The sequence below is a fragment of the Corythoichthys intestinalis genome, chromosome 11 (assembly GCF_030265065.1).
Source record: "Corythoichthys intestinalis isolate RoL2023-P3 chromosome 11, ASM3026506v1, whole genome shotgun sequence".
NCBI classification, from domain to species: Eukaryota; Metazoa; Chordata; class Actinopteri; order Syngnathiformes; family Syngnathidae; genus Corythoichthys; species Corythoichthys intestinalis.
This window is the reverse complement of record NC_080405.1, coordinates 5,475,001-5,487,500: the sequence shown is the minus strand read 5'-3', so window position 1 is coordinate 5,487,500 and position 12,500 is coordinate 5,475,001. Positions and strand designations below refer to the sequence as shown.

The 12,500-nt window shown below is 44.4% G+C and overlaps 12 non-coding genes and 17 pseudogenes across 12 annotated transcripts; all 29 read right to left on the bottom strand.

The window, feature by feature from the left end:
- Window positions 1-42: 42 nt before the first annotated feature.
- Window positions 43-161, bottom strand: LOC130924725 (5S ribosomal RNA). The gene has a single exon (XR_009065024.1). It is a non-coding gene; the product is annotated as a 5S ribosomal RNA (ribosomal RNA).
- A 313-nt stretch (window positions 162-474) lies between these two features.
- LOC130925630 (uncharacterized) lies at window positions 475-593 on the bottom strand (annotated as a pseudogene).
- Window positions 594-906: 313 nt separating this feature from the next.
- Window positions 907-1,025, bottom strand: LOC130925732 (uncharacterized; annotated as a pseudogene).
- A 318-nt stretch (window positions 1,026-1,343) lies between these two features.
- LOC130925494 (5S ribosomal RNA) lies at window positions 1,344-1,462 on the bottom strand. Its single transcript, XR_009065769.1, has one exon. It is a non-coding gene; the product is annotated as a 5S ribosomal RNA (ribosomal RNA).
- A 318-nt stretch (window positions 1,463-1,780) lies between these two features.
- LOC130925191 (5S ribosomal RNA) lies at window positions 1,781-1,899 on the bottom strand. Its single transcript, XR_009065479.1, has one exon. It is a non-coding gene; the product is annotated as a 5S ribosomal RNA (ribosomal RNA).
- Window positions 1,900-2,203: 304 nt separating this feature from the next.
- Window positions 2,204-2,322, bottom strand: LOC130924724 (5S ribosomal RNA). Its single transcript, XR_009065023.1, has one exon. It is a non-coding gene; the product is annotated as a 5S ribosomal RNA (ribosomal RNA).
- A 313-nt stretch (window positions 2,323-2,635) lies between these two features.
- On the bottom strand, window positions 2,636-2,754 carry LOC130925628 (uncharacterized; annotated as a pseudogene).
- Window positions 2,755-3,067: 313 nt separating this feature from the next.
- LOC130925731 (uncharacterized) lies at window positions 3,068-3,186 on the bottom strand (annotated as a pseudogene).
- Window positions 3,187-3,504: 318 nt separating this feature from the next.
- LOC130925493 (5S ribosomal RNA) lies at window positions 3,505-3,623 on the bottom strand. The gene has a single exon (XR_009065768.1). It is a non-coding gene; the product is annotated as a 5S ribosomal RNA (ribosomal RNA).
- Window positions 3,624-3,941: 318 nt separating this feature from the next.
- LOC130925190 (5S ribosomal RNA) lies at window positions 3,942-4,060 on the bottom strand. The gene has a single exon (XR_009065478.1). It is a non-coding gene; the product is annotated as a 5S ribosomal RNA (ribosomal RNA).
- A 304-nt stretch (window positions 4,061-4,364) lies between these two features.
- Window positions 4,365-4,483, bottom strand: LOC130924723 (5S ribosomal RNA). Its single transcript, XR_009065022.1, has one exon. It is a non-coding gene; the product is annotated as a 5S ribosomal RNA (ribosomal RNA).
- A 313-nt stretch (window positions 4,484-4,796) lies between these two features.
- LOC130925627 (uncharacterized) lies at window positions 4,797-4,915 on the bottom strand (annotated as a pseudogene).
- A 313-nt stretch (window positions 4,916-5,228) lies between these two features.
- Window positions 5,229-5,347, bottom strand: LOC130925730 (uncharacterized; annotated as a pseudogene).
- Window positions 5,348-5,665: 318 nt separating this feature from the next.
- On the bottom strand, window positions 5,666-5,784 carry LOC130925698 (uncharacterized; annotated as a pseudogene).
- A 313-nt stretch (window positions 5,785-6,097) lies between these two features.
- Window positions 6,098-6,216, bottom strand: LOC130925626 (uncharacterized; annotated as a pseudogene).
- Window positions 6,217-6,529: 313 nt separating this feature from the next.
- LOC130925729 (uncharacterized) lies at window positions 6,530-6,648 on the bottom strand (annotated as a pseudogene).
- Window positions 6,649-6,966: 318 nt separating this feature from the next.
- LOC130925694 (uncharacterized) lies at window positions 6,967-7,085 on the bottom strand (annotated as a pseudogene).
- A 313-nt stretch (window positions 7,086-7,398) lies between these two features.
- On the bottom strand, window positions 7,399-7,517 carry LOC130925658 (uncharacterized; annotated as a pseudogene).
- Window positions 7,518-7,830: 313 nt separating this feature from the next.
- LOC130925728 (uncharacterized) lies at window positions 7,831-7,949 on the bottom strand (annotated as a pseudogene).
- A 313-nt stretch (window positions 7,950-8,262) lies between these two features.
- LOC130925490 (5S ribosomal RNA) lies at window positions 8,263-8,381 on the bottom strand. Its single transcript, XR_009065767.1, has one exon. It is a non-coding gene; the product is annotated as a 5S ribosomal RNA (ribosomal RNA).
- A 318-nt stretch (window positions 8,382-8,699) lies between these two features.
- LOC130925189 (5S ribosomal RNA) lies at window positions 8,700-8,818 on the bottom strand. The gene has a single exon (XR_009065477.1). It is a non-coding gene; the product is annotated as a 5S ribosomal RNA (ribosomal RNA).
- Window positions 8,819-9,122: 304 nt separating this feature from the next.
- On the bottom strand, window positions 9,123-9,241 carry LOC130924722 (5S ribosomal RNA). The gene has a single exon (XR_009065021.1). It is a non-coding gene; the product is annotated as a 5S ribosomal RNA (ribosomal RNA).
- A 313-nt stretch (window positions 9,242-9,554) lies between these two features.
- Window positions 9,555-9,673, bottom strand: LOC130925625 (uncharacterized; annotated as a pseudogene).
- Window positions 9,674-9,986: 313 nt separating this feature from the next.
- On the bottom strand, window positions 9,987-10,105 carry LOC130925727 (uncharacterized; annotated as a pseudogene).
- Window positions 10,106-10,423: 318 nt separating this feature from the next.
- Window positions 10,424-10,542, bottom strand: LOC130925714 (uncharacterized; annotated as a pseudogene).
- A 313-nt stretch (window positions 10,543-10,855) lies between these two features.
- Window positions 10,856-10,974, bottom strand: LOC130925624 (uncharacterized; annotated as a pseudogene).
- Window positions 10,975-11,287: 313 nt separating this feature from the next.
- LOC130925726 (uncharacterized) lies at window positions 11,288-11,406 on the bottom strand (annotated as a pseudogene).
- A 313-nt stretch (window positions 11,407-11,719) lies between these two features.
- LOC130925511 (5S ribosomal RNA) lies at window positions 11,720-11,838 on the bottom strand. Its single transcript, XR_009065786.1, has one exon. It is a non-coding gene; the product is annotated as a 5S ribosomal RNA (ribosomal RNA).
- Window positions 11,839-12,142: 304 nt separating this feature from the next.
- LOC130924721 (5S ribosomal RNA) lies at window positions 12,143-12,261 on the bottom strand. Its single transcript, XR_009065020.1, has one exon. It is a non-coding gene; the product is annotated as a 5S ribosomal RNA (ribosomal RNA).
- Between the last annotated feature and the right edge of the window lie 239 nt (window positions 12,262-12,500).

Below are 12,500 nucleotides of genomic sequence, written 5' to 3'. Positions count from 1 at the left end.
AAGATCTGTCTGTTTTTTCCTATGTCATGAAATAAACCAAAAAGCTTACAGCACCTGGTATTCCCAGGCGGTCTCCCATCCAAGTACTAACCAGGCCCGACCCTGCTTAGCTTCCGAGATCAGACGAGATCGGGCATTCTCAGGGTAGTATGGCCGTAAGCTGGCAAAACTTGTGAAATATAGCTATACAAAAGGCGAAGGAGATCTGTTCTGGTACAAAAGATGAACCAGTTCAGTTCAGTTCAGTAAGGTTCCCTGAGGGAAATTAGGTTTCAAGTGATCTGGTCATGTCGTGCTGTCAATGGCAGCTAACGAGGTAATCACCATTTAAAACGCACAGAGTTGGGTGAAAACGAGAGCTGCAAACTCAACCCAATGTGAGCTCCAACCACAAAACTAACAAGACAATACATTGACCTCAGTTGATACTAACAAGATCTGTCTGATCTTTCTTTGTAATGAAATACACCAAAAAGCTTACAGCACCTGGTATTCCCAGGGGGTCTCCCATCCAAGTACTAACCAGCCCCGACTCTGCTTAGCTTACGAGATCAGACGAGATCGGGCGTTCTCAGGGTAGCATGGCCGTAAGCTGGCAAAATTTGAGAAATATAGCTATACAAAAGGCGAAGGAGATCCGTTCTGGTACAAAAGACGAACCAGTTCAGTTCAGTTCAGTTGGGTTCCCTGAGGGAAATTAGGTTTCAAGTGGTCTGGTCATCTCGTGAAGTCAATGGCAGCTAACGAGGTAATCACCATTTAAAACGCACAGAGTTGGGTGAAAACGAGAGCTGCAAACTCAACCCAATGTGAGCTCCAACCACAAAACTAACAAGACAATACATTGACCTCAGTTGATACCAACAAGATCTGTCTGTTTTTTCTTTGTAATGAAATAAACCAAAAAGCTTACAGCACCTGGTATTCCCAGGGGGTCTCCCATCCAAGTACTAACCAGTTCCGACTCTGCTTAGCTTACGAGATCAGACGAGATTGGGCGTTCTCAGGATAGCATGGCCGTAAACTGGCAAAATTTGAGAAATATAGCTATACAAAAGGCGAAGGAGATCTGTTCTGGTACAAAAGACGAACCAGTTCAGTTCAGTTCAGTTCAGTAGGGTTCCCTGAGGGAAATTAGGTTTCAAGTGGTCTGGTCATCTCGTGCTGTCAATGGCAGCTAACGAGGTAATCACCATTTAAAACGCACAGAGTTGGGTGAAAACGAGAGCTGCAAACTCAACCCAATGTGAGCTCCAACCACAAAATTAACAAGACAATACATTGACCTCATTTGATACCAACAAGATCTGTCTGTTCTTTCTTTGTAATGAAATAAACCAAAAAGCTTACAGCACCTGGTATTCCCAGGCAGTCTCCCATCCAAGTACAAACCAGGCCCGACCCTGCTTAGCTTACGAGATCAGACGAGATCGGGCGTTCTCAGGGTAGTATGGCCGTAAGCTGGCAAAATTTGAGAAATATAGCTATACAAAAGGCGAAGGAGATCTGTTCTGGTACAAAAGACGAACCAGTTCAGTTCAGTTCAGTTCAGTAAGGTTCCCTGAGGGAAATTAGGTTTCAAGTGATCTGGTCATGTCGTGCTGCCAATGGCAGCTAACGAGGTAATCACCATTTAAAACGCACAGAGTTGGGTGAAAACGAGAGCTGCAAACTCAACCTAATGTGAGCTCCAAACACAAAACTAACAAGACAATACATTGACCTCAGCTGATACCAACAAGATCTGTCTGTTCTTTCTTTGTAATGAAATAAACCAAAAAGCTTACAGCACCTGGTATTCCCAGGCGGTCTCCCATCCAAGTACTAACCAGGCCCGGCCCTGCTTAGCTTACGAGATCAGACGAGATCGGGCGTTCTCAGGGTAGTATGGCCGTAAGCTGGCAAAGCTTGTGAAATATAGCTATACAAAAGGCGAAGGAGATCTGTTCTGGTACAAAAGATGAACCAGTTCAGTAAGGTTCCCTGAGTGAAATTAGGTTTCAAGTGGTCTGGTCATCTCGTGCTGTCAATGGCAGCTAACGAGGTAATCACCATTTAAAACGCACAGAGTTGGGTGAAGACGAGAGCTGCAAACTCAACCCGATGTGAGCTCCAACCACAAAACTAACAAGACAGTACATCGACCTCAGTTGATACCAACAAGATCTGTCTGTTTTTTCCTATGTCATGAAATAAACCAAAAAGCTTACAGCACCTGGTATTCCCAGGCGGTCTCCCATCCAAGTACTAACCAGGCCCGACCCTGCTTAGCTTCCGAGATCAGACGAGATCGGGCATTCTCAGGGTAGTATGGCCGTAAGCTGGCAAAACTTGTGAAATATAGCTATACAAAAGGCGAAGGAGATCTGTTCTGGTACAAAAGATGAACCAGTTCAGTTCAGTTCAGTAAGGTTCCCTGAGGGAAATTAGGTTTCAAGTGATCTGGTCATGTCGTGCTGTCAATGGCAGCTAACGAGGTAATCACCATTTAAAACGCACAGAGTTGGGTGAAAACGAGAGCTGCAAACTCAACCCAATGTGAGCTCCAACCACAAAACTAACAAGACAATACATTGACCTCAGTTGATACTAACAAGATCTGTCTGATCTTTCTTTGTAATGAAATACACCAAAAAGCTTACAGCACCTGGTATTCCCAGGGGGTCTCCCATCCAAGTACTAACCAGCCCCGACTCTGCTTAGCTTACGAGATCAGACGAGATCGGGCGTTCTCAGGGTAGCATGGCCGTAAGCTGGCAAAATTTGAGAAATATAGCTATACAAAAGGCGAAGGAGATCCGTTCTGGTACAAAAGACGAACCAGTTCAGTTCAGTTCAGTTGGGTTCCCTGAGGGAAATTAGGTTTCAAGTGGTCTGGTCATCTCGTGAAGTCAATGGCAGCTAACGAGGTAATCACCATTTAAAACGCACAGAGTTGGGTGAAAACGAGAGCTGCAAACTCAACCCAATGTGAGCTCCAACCACAAAACTAACAAGACAATACATTGACCTCAGTTGATACCAACAAGATCTGTCTGTTTTTTCTTTGTAATGAAATAAACCAAAAAGCTTACAGCACCTGGTATTCCCAGGGGGTCTCCCATCCAAGTACTAACCAGTTCCGACTCTGCTTAGCTTACGAGATCAGACGAGATTGGGCGTTCTCAGGATAGCATGGCCGTAAACTGGCAAAATTTGAGAAATATAGCTATACAAAAGGCGAAGGAGATCTGTTCTGGTACAAAAGACGAACCAGTTCAGTTCAGTTCAGTTCAGTAGGGTTCCCTGAGGGAAATTAGGTTTCAAGTGGTCTGGTCATCTCGTGCTGTCAATGGCAGCTAACGAGGTAATCACCATTTAAAACGCACAGAGTTGGGTGAAAACGAGAGCTGCAAACTCAACCCAATGTGAGCTCCAACCACAAAATTAACAAGACAATACATTGACCTCATTTGATACCAACAAGATCTGTCTGTTCTTTCTTTGTAATGAAATAAACCAAAAAGCTTACAGCACCTGGTATTCCCAGGCAGTCTCCCATCCAAGTACAAACCAGGCCCGACCCTGCTTAGCTTACGAGATCAGACGAGATCGGGCGTTCTCAGGGTAGTATGGCCGTAAGCTGGCAAAATTTGAGAAATATAGCTATACAAAAGGCGAAGGAGATCTGTTCTGGTACAAAAGACGAACCAGTTCAGTTCAGTTCAGTTCAGTAAGGTTCCCTGAGGGAAATTAGGTTTCAAGTGATCTGGTCATGTCGTGCTGCCAATGGCAGCTAACGAGGTAATCACCATTTAAAACGCACAGAGTTGGGTGAAAACGAGAGCTGCAAACTCAACCTAATGTGAGCTCCAAACACAAAACTAACAAGACAATACATTGACCTCAGCTGATACCAACAAGATCTGTCTGTTCTTTCTTTGTAATGAAATAAACCAAAAAGCTTACAGCACCTGGTATTCCCAGGCGGTCTCCCATCCAAGTACTAACCAGGCCCGGCCCTGCTTAGCTTACGAGATCAGACGAGATCGGGCGTTCTCAGGGTAGTATGGCCGTAAGCTGGCAAAGCTTGTGAAATATAGCTATACAAAAGGCGAAGGAGATCTGTTCTGGTACAAAAGATGAACCAGTTCAGTAAGGTTCCCTGAGTGAAATTAGGTTTCAAGTGGTCTGGTCATCTCGTGCTGTCAATGGCAGCTAACGAGGTAATCACCATTTAAAACGCACAGAGTTGGGTGAAGACGAGAGCTGCAAACTCAACCCGATGTGAGCTCCAACCACAAAACTAACAAGACAGTACATCGACCTCAGTTGATACCAACAAGATCTGTCTGTTTTTTCCTATGTCATGAAATAAACCAAAAAGCTTACAGCACCTGGTATTCCCAGGCGGTCTCCCATCCAAGTACTAACCAGGCCCGACCCTGCTTAGCTTCCGAGATCAGACGAGATCGGGCATTCTCAGGGTAGTATGGCCGTAAGCTGGCAAAACTTGTGAAATATAGCTATACAAAAGGCGAAGGAGATCTGTTCTGGTACAAAAGATGAACCAGTTCAGTTCAGTTCAGTAAGGTTCCCTGAGGGAAATTAGGTTTCAAGTGATCTGGTCATGTCGTGCTGTCAATGGCAGCTAACGAGGTAATCACCATTTAAAACGCACAGAGTTGGGTGAAAACGAGAGCTGCAAACTCAACCCAATGTGAGCTCCAACCACAAAACTAACAAGACAATACATTGACCTCAGTTGATACTAACAAGATCTGTCTGATCTTTCTTTGTAATGAAATACACCAAAAAGCTTACAGCACCTGGTATTCCCAGGGGGTCTCCCATCCAAGTACTAACCAGCCCCGACTCTGCTTAGCTTACGAGATCAGACGAGATCGGGCGTTCTCAGGGTAGCATGGCCGTAAGCTGGCAAAATTTGAGAAATATAGCTATACAAAAGGCGAAGGAGATCCGTTCTGGTACAAAAGACGAACCAGTTCAGTTCAGTTCAGTTGGGTTCCCTGAGGGAAATTAGGTTTCAAGTGGTCTGGTCATCTCGTGAAGTCAATGGCAGCTAACGAGGTAATCACCATTTAAAACGCACAGAGTTGGGTGAAAACGAGAGCTGCAAACTCAACCCAATGTGAGCTCCAACCACAAAACTAACAAGACAATACATTGACCTCAGTTGATACCAACAAGATTTGTCTGTTTTTTCTTTGTAATGAAATAAACCAAAAAGCTTACAGCACCTGGTATTCCCAGGGGGTCTCCCATCCAAGTACTAACCAGTTCCGACTCTGCTTAGCTTACGAGATCAGACGAGATTGGGCGTTCTCAGGATAGCATGGCCGTAAACTGGCAAAATTTGAGAAATATAGCTATACAAAAGGCGAAGGAGATCTGTTCTGGTACAAAAGACGAACCAGTTCAGTTCAGTTCAGTTCAGTAGGGTTCCCTGAGGGAAATTAGGTTTCAAGTGGTCTGGTCATCTCGTGCTGTCAATGGCAGCTAACGAGGTAATCACCATTTAAAACGCACAGAGTTGGGTGAAAACGAGAGCTGCAAACTCAATCCAATGTGAGCTCCAACCACAAAATTAACAAGACAATACATTGACCTAAGTTGATACCAACAAGATCTGTCTGTTCTTTCTTTGTAATGAAATAAACCAAAAAGCTTACAGCACCTGGTATTCCCAGATGGTCTCCCATCCAAGTACTAACCAGCCACGACTCTGCTTAGCTTACGAGATCAGACGAGATCGGGCGTTCTCAGGGTAGTATGGCCGTAAACTGGCAAAATTTGAGAAATATAGCTATACAAAAGGCGAAGGAGATCTGTTCTGGTACAAAAGACGAACCAGTTCAGTTCAGTTCATTAAGGTTCCCTGAGGGAAATTAGGTTTCAAGTGATCTGGTCATGTCGTGCTGTCAATGGCAGCTAACGAGGTAATCACCATTTAAAACGCACAGAGTTGGGTGAAAACGAGAGCTGCAAACTCAACCCAATGTGAGCTCCAACCACAAAATTAACAAGACAATACATTGACCTCAGTTGATACCAACAAGATCTGTCTGTTCTTTCTTTGTAACGAAATAAACCAAAAAGCTTACAGCACCTGGTATTCCCAGGGGGTCTCCCATCCAAGTACTAACCAGCCCCGACTCTGCTTAGCTTACGAGATCAGACGAGATCGGGCGTTCTCAGGGTAGCATGGCCGTAAGCTTGCAAAATTTGAGAAATATAGCTATACAAAAGGCGAAGGAGATCCGTTCTGGTACAAAAGACGAACCAGTTCAGTTCAGTTCAGTTGGGTTCCCTGAGGGAAATTAGGTTTCAAGTGGTCTGGTCATCTCGTGAAGTCAATGGCAGCTAACGAGGTAATCACCATTTAAAACGCACAGAGTTGGGTGAAAACGAGAGCTGCAAACTCAACCCAATGTGAGCTCCAACCACAAAATTAACAAGACAATACATTGACCTCAGTTGATACCAACAAGATCTGTCTGTTTTTTCTTTGTAATGAAATAAACCAAAAAGCTTACAGCACCTGGTATTCCCAGGGGGTCTCCCATCCAAGTACTAACCAGTTCCGACTCTGCTTAGCTTACGAGATCAGACGAGATTGGGCGTTCTCAGGATAGCATGGCCGTAAACTGGCAAAATTTGAGAAATATAGCTATACAAAAGGCGAAGGAGATCTGTTCTGGTACAAAAGACGAACCAGTTCAGTTCAGTTCAGTTCAGTAGGGTTCCCTGAGGGAAATTAGGTTTCAAGTGGTCTGGTCATCTCGTGCTGTCAATGGCAGCTAACGAGGTAATCACCATTTAAAACGCACAGAGTTGGGTGAAAACGAGAGCTGCAAACTCAATCCAATGTGAGCTCCAACCACAAAATTAACAAGACAATACATTGACCTAAGTTGATACCAACAAGATCTGTCTGTTCTTTCTTTGTAATGAAATAAACCAAAAAGCTTACAGCACCTGGTATTCCCAGGGGGTCTCCCATCCAAGTACTAACCAGCCACGACTCTGCTTAGCTTACGAGATCAGACGAGATCGGGCGTTCTCAGGGTAGTATGGCCGTAAACTGGCAAAATTTGAGAAATATAGCTATACAAAAGGCGAAGGAGATCTGTTCTGGTACAAAAGACGAACCAGTTCAGTTCAGTTCATTAAGGTTCCCTGAGGGAAATTAGGTTTCAAGTGATCTGGTCATGTCGTGCTGTCAATGGCAGCTAACGAGGTAATCACCATTTAAAACGCACAGAGTTGGGTGAAAACGAGAGCTGCAAACTCAACCCAATGTGAGCTCCAACCACAAAATTAACAAGACAATACATTGACCTCAGTTGATACCAACAAGATCTGTCTGTTCTTTCTTTGTAACGAAATAAACCAAAAAGCTTACAGCACCTGGTATTCCCAGGGGGTCTCCCATCCAAGTACTAACCAGCACCGACTCTGCTTAGCTTACGAGATCAGACGAGATCGGGCGTTCTCAGGGTAGCATGGCCGTAAGCTGGCAAAATTTGAGAAATATAGCTATACAAAAGGCGAAGGAGATCCGTTCTGGTACAAAAGACGAACCAGTTCAGTTCAGTTCAGTTGGGTTCCCTGAGGGAAATTAGGTTTCAAGTGGTCTGGTCATCTCGTGAAGTCAATGGCAGCTAACGAGGTAATCACCATTTAAAACGCACAGAGTTGGGTGAAAACGAGAGCTGCAAACTCAACCCAATGTGAGCTCCAACCACAAAACTGACAAGACAATACATTGACCTCAGTTGATACCAACAAGATCTGTCTGTTTTTTCTTTGTAATGAAATAAACCAAAAAGCTTACAGCACCTGGTATTCCCAGGGGGTCTCCCATCCAAGTACTAACCAGTTCCGACTCTGCTTAGCTTACGAGATCAGACGAGATTGGGCGTTCTCAGGATAGCATGGCCGTAAACTGGCAAAATTTGAGAAATATAGCTATACAAAAGGCGAAGGAGATCTGTTCTGGTACAAAAGACGAACCAGTTCAGTTCAGTTCAGTAAGGTTCCCTGAGGGAAATTAGGTTTAAAGTGATCTGGTCATGTCGTGCTGTCAATGGCAGCTAACGAGGTAATCACCATTTAAAACGCACAGAGTTGGGTGAAAACGAGAGCTGCAAACTCAACCCAATGTGAGCTCCAACCACAAAATTAACAAGACAATACATTGACCTCATTTGATACCAACAAGATCTGTCTGTTCTTTCTTTGTAATGAAATAAACCAAAAAGCTTACAGCACCTGGTATTCCCAGGCAGTCTCCCATCCAAGTACAAACCAGGCCCGACCCTGCTTAGCTTACGAGATCAGACGAGATCGGGCGTTCTCAGGGTAGTATGGCCGTAAGCTGGCAAAATTTGAGAAATATAGCTATACAAAAGGCGAAGGAGATCTGTTCTGGTACAAAAGACGAACCAGTTCAGTTCAGTTCAGTTCAGTAAGGTTCCCTGAGGGAAATTAGGTTTCAAGTGATCTGGTCATGTCGTGCTGCCAATGGCAGCTAACGAGGTAATCACCATTTAAAACGCACAGAGTTGGGTGAAAACGAGAGCTGCAAACTCAACCTAATGTGAGCTCCAAACACAAAACTAACAAGACAATACATTGACCTCAGCTGATACCAACAAGATCTGTCTGTTCTTTCTTTGTAATGAAATAAACCAAAAAGCTTACAGCACCTGGTATTCCCAGGCGGTCTCCCATCCAAGTACTAACCAGGCCCGGCCCTGCTTAGCTTACGAGATCAGACGAGATCGGGCGTTCTCAGGGTAGTATGGCCGTAAGCTGGCAAAGCTTGTGAAATATAGCTATACAAAAGGCGAAGGAGATCTGTTCTGGTACAAAAGATGAACCAGTTCAGTAAGGTTCCCTGAGTGAAATTAGGTTTCAAGTGGTCTGGTCATCTCGTGCTGTCAATGGCAGCTAACGAGGTAATCACCATTTAAAACGCACAGAGTTGGGTGAAGACGAGAGCTGCAAACTCAACCCGATGTGAGCTCCAACCACAAAACTAACAAGACAGTACATCGACCTCAGTTGATACCAACAAGATCTGTCTGTTTTTTCCTATGTCATGAAATAAACCAAAAAGCTTACAGCACCTGGTATTCCCAGGCGGTCTCCCATCCAAGTACTAACCAGGCCCGACCCTGCTTAGCTTCCGAGATCAGACGAGATCGGGCATTCTCAGGGTAGTATGGCCGTAAGCTGGCAAAACTTGTGAAATATAGCTATACAAAAGGCGAAGGAGATCTGTTCTGGTACAAAAGATGAACCAGTTCAGTTCAGTTCAGTAAGGTTCCCTGAGGGAAATTAGGTTTCAAGTGATCTGGTCATGTCGTGCTGTCAATGGCAGCTAACGAGGTAATCACCATTTAAAACGCACAGAGTTGGGTGAAAACGAGAGCTGCAAACTCAACCCAATGTGAGCTCCAACCACAAAACTAACAAGACAATACATTGACCTCAGTTGATACTAACAAGATCTGTCTGATCTTTCTTTGTAATGAAATACACCAAAAAGCTTACAGCACCTGGTATTCCCAGGGGGTCTCCCATCCAAGTACTAACCAGCCCCGACTCTGCTTAGCTTACGAGATCAGACGAGATCGGGCGTTCTCAGGGTAGCATGGCCGTAAGCTGGCAAAATTTGAGAAATATAGCTATACAAAAGGCGAAGGAGATCCGTTCTGGTACAAAAGACGAACCAGTTCAGTTCAGTTCAGTTGGGTTCCCTGAGGGAAATTAGGTTTCAAGTGGTCTGGTCATCTCGTGAAGTCAATGGCAGCTAACGAGGTAATCACCATTTAAAACGCACAGAGTTGGGTGAAAACGAGAGCTGCAAACTCAACCCAATGTGAGCTCCAACCACAAAACTAACAAGACAATACATTGACCTCAGTTGATACCAACAAGATCTGTCTGTTTTTTCTTTGTAATGAAATAAACCAAAAAGCTTACAGCACCTGGTATTCCCAGGGGGTCTCCCATCCAAGTACTAACCAGTTCCGACTCTGCTTAGCTTACGAGATCAGACGAGATTGGGCGTTCTCAGGATAGCATGGCCGTAAACTGGCAAAATTTGAGAAATATAGCTATACAAAAGGCGAAGGAGATCTGTTCTGGTACAAAAGACGAACCAGTTCAGTTCAGTTCAGTTCAGTAGGGTTCCCTGAGGGAAATTAGGTTTCAAGTGGTCTGGTCATCTCGTGCTGTCAATGGCAGCTAACGAGGTAATCACCATTTAAAACGCACAGAGTTGGGTGAAAACGAGAGCTGCAAACTCAATCCAATGTGAGCTCCAACCACAAAATTAACAAGACAATACATTGACCTAAGTTGATACCAACAAGATCTGTCTGTTCTTTCTTTGTAATGAAATAAACCAAAAAGCTTACAGCACCTGGTATTCCCAGATGGTCTCCCATCCAAGTACTAACCAGCCACGACTCTGCTTAGCTTACGAGATCAGACAAGATCGGGCGTTCTCAGGGTAGTATGGCCGTAAACTGGCAAAATTTGAGAAATATAGCTATACAAAAGGCGAAGGAGATCTGTTCTGGTACAAAAGACGAACCAGTTCAGTTCAGTTCATTAAGGTTCCCTGAGGGAAATTAGGTTTCAAGTGATCTGGTCATGTCGTGCTGTCAATGGCAGCTAACGAGGTAATCACCATTTAAAACGCACAGAGTTGGGTGAAAACGAGAGCTGCAAACTCAACCCAATGTGAGCTCCAACCACAAAATTAACAAGACAATACATTGACCTCAGTTGATACCAACAAGATCTGTCTGTTCTTTCTTTGTAACGAAATAAACCAAAAAGCTTACAGCACCTGGTATTCCCAGGGGGTCTCCCATCCAAGTACTAACCAGCCCCGACTCTGCTTAGCTTACGAGATCAGACGAGATCGGGCGTTCTCAGGGTAGCATGGCCGTAAGCTGGCAAAATTTGAGAAATATAGCTATACAAAAGGCGAAGGAGATCCGTTCTGGTACAAAAGACGAACCAGTTCAGTTCAGTTCAGTTGGGTTCCCTGAGGGAAATTAGGTTTCAAGTGGTCTGGTCATCTCGTGAAGTCAATGGCAGCTAACGAGGTAATCACCATTTAAAACGCACAGAGTTGGGTGAAAACGAGAGCTGCAAACTCAACCCAATGTGAGCTCCAACCACAAAACTGACAAGACAATACATTGACCTCAGTTGATACCAACAAGATCTGTCTGTTTTTTCTTTGTAATGAAATAAACCAAAAAGCTTACAGCACCTGGTATTCCCAGGGGGTCTCCCATCCAAGTACTAACCAGTTCCGACTCTGCTTAGCTTACGAGATCAGACGAGATTGGGCGTTCTCAGGATAGCATGGCCGTAAACTGGCAAAATTTGAGAAATATAGCTATACAAAAGGCGAAGGAGATCTGTTCTGGTACAAAAGACGAACCAGTTCAGTTCAGTTCAGTAAGGTTCCCTGAGGGAAATTAGGTTTAAAGTGATCTGGTCATGTCGTGCTGTCAATGGCAGCTAACGAGGTAATCACCATTTAAAACGCACAGAGTTGGGTGAAAACGAGAGCTGCAAACTCAACCCAATGTGAGCTCCAACCACAAAATTAACAAGACAATACATTGACCTCATTTGATACCAACAAGATCTGTCTGTTCTTTCTTTGTAATGAAATAAACCAAAAAGCTTACAGCACCTGGTATTCCCAGGCAGTCTCCCATCCAAGTACAAACCAGGCCCGGCCCTGCTTAGCTTACGAGATCAGACGAGATCGGGCGTTCTCAGGGTAGTATGGCCGTAAGCTGGCAAAGCTTGTGAAATATAGCTATACAAAAGGCGAAGGAGATCTGTTCTGGTACAAAAGATGAACCAGTTCAGTAAGGTTCCCTGAGTGAAATTAGGTTTCAAGTGGTCTGGTCATCTCGTGCTGTCAATGGCAGCTAACGAGGTAATCACCATTTAAAACGCACAGAGTTGGGTGAAGACGAGAGCTGCAAACTCAACCCGATGTGAGCTCCAACCACAAAACTAACAAGACAGTACATCGACCTCAGTTGATACCAACAAGATCTGTCTGTTTTTTCCTATGTCATGAAATAAACCAAAAAGCTTACAGCACCTGGTATTCCCAGGCGGTCTCCCATCCAAGTACTAACCAGGCCCGACCCTGCTTAGCTTCCGAGATCAGACGAGATCGGGCATTCTCAGGGTAGTATGGCCGTAAGCTGGCAAAACTTGTGAAATATAGCTATACAAAAGGCGAAGGAGATCTGTTCTGGTACAAAAGATGAACCAGTTCAGTTCAGTTCAGTAAGGTTCCCTGAGGGAAATTAGGTTTCAAGTGATCTGGTCATGTCGTGCTGTCAATGGCAGCTAACGAGGTAATCACCATTTAAAACGCACAGAGTTGGGTGAAAACGAGAGCTGCAAACTCAACCCAATGTGAGCTCCAACCACAAAATTAA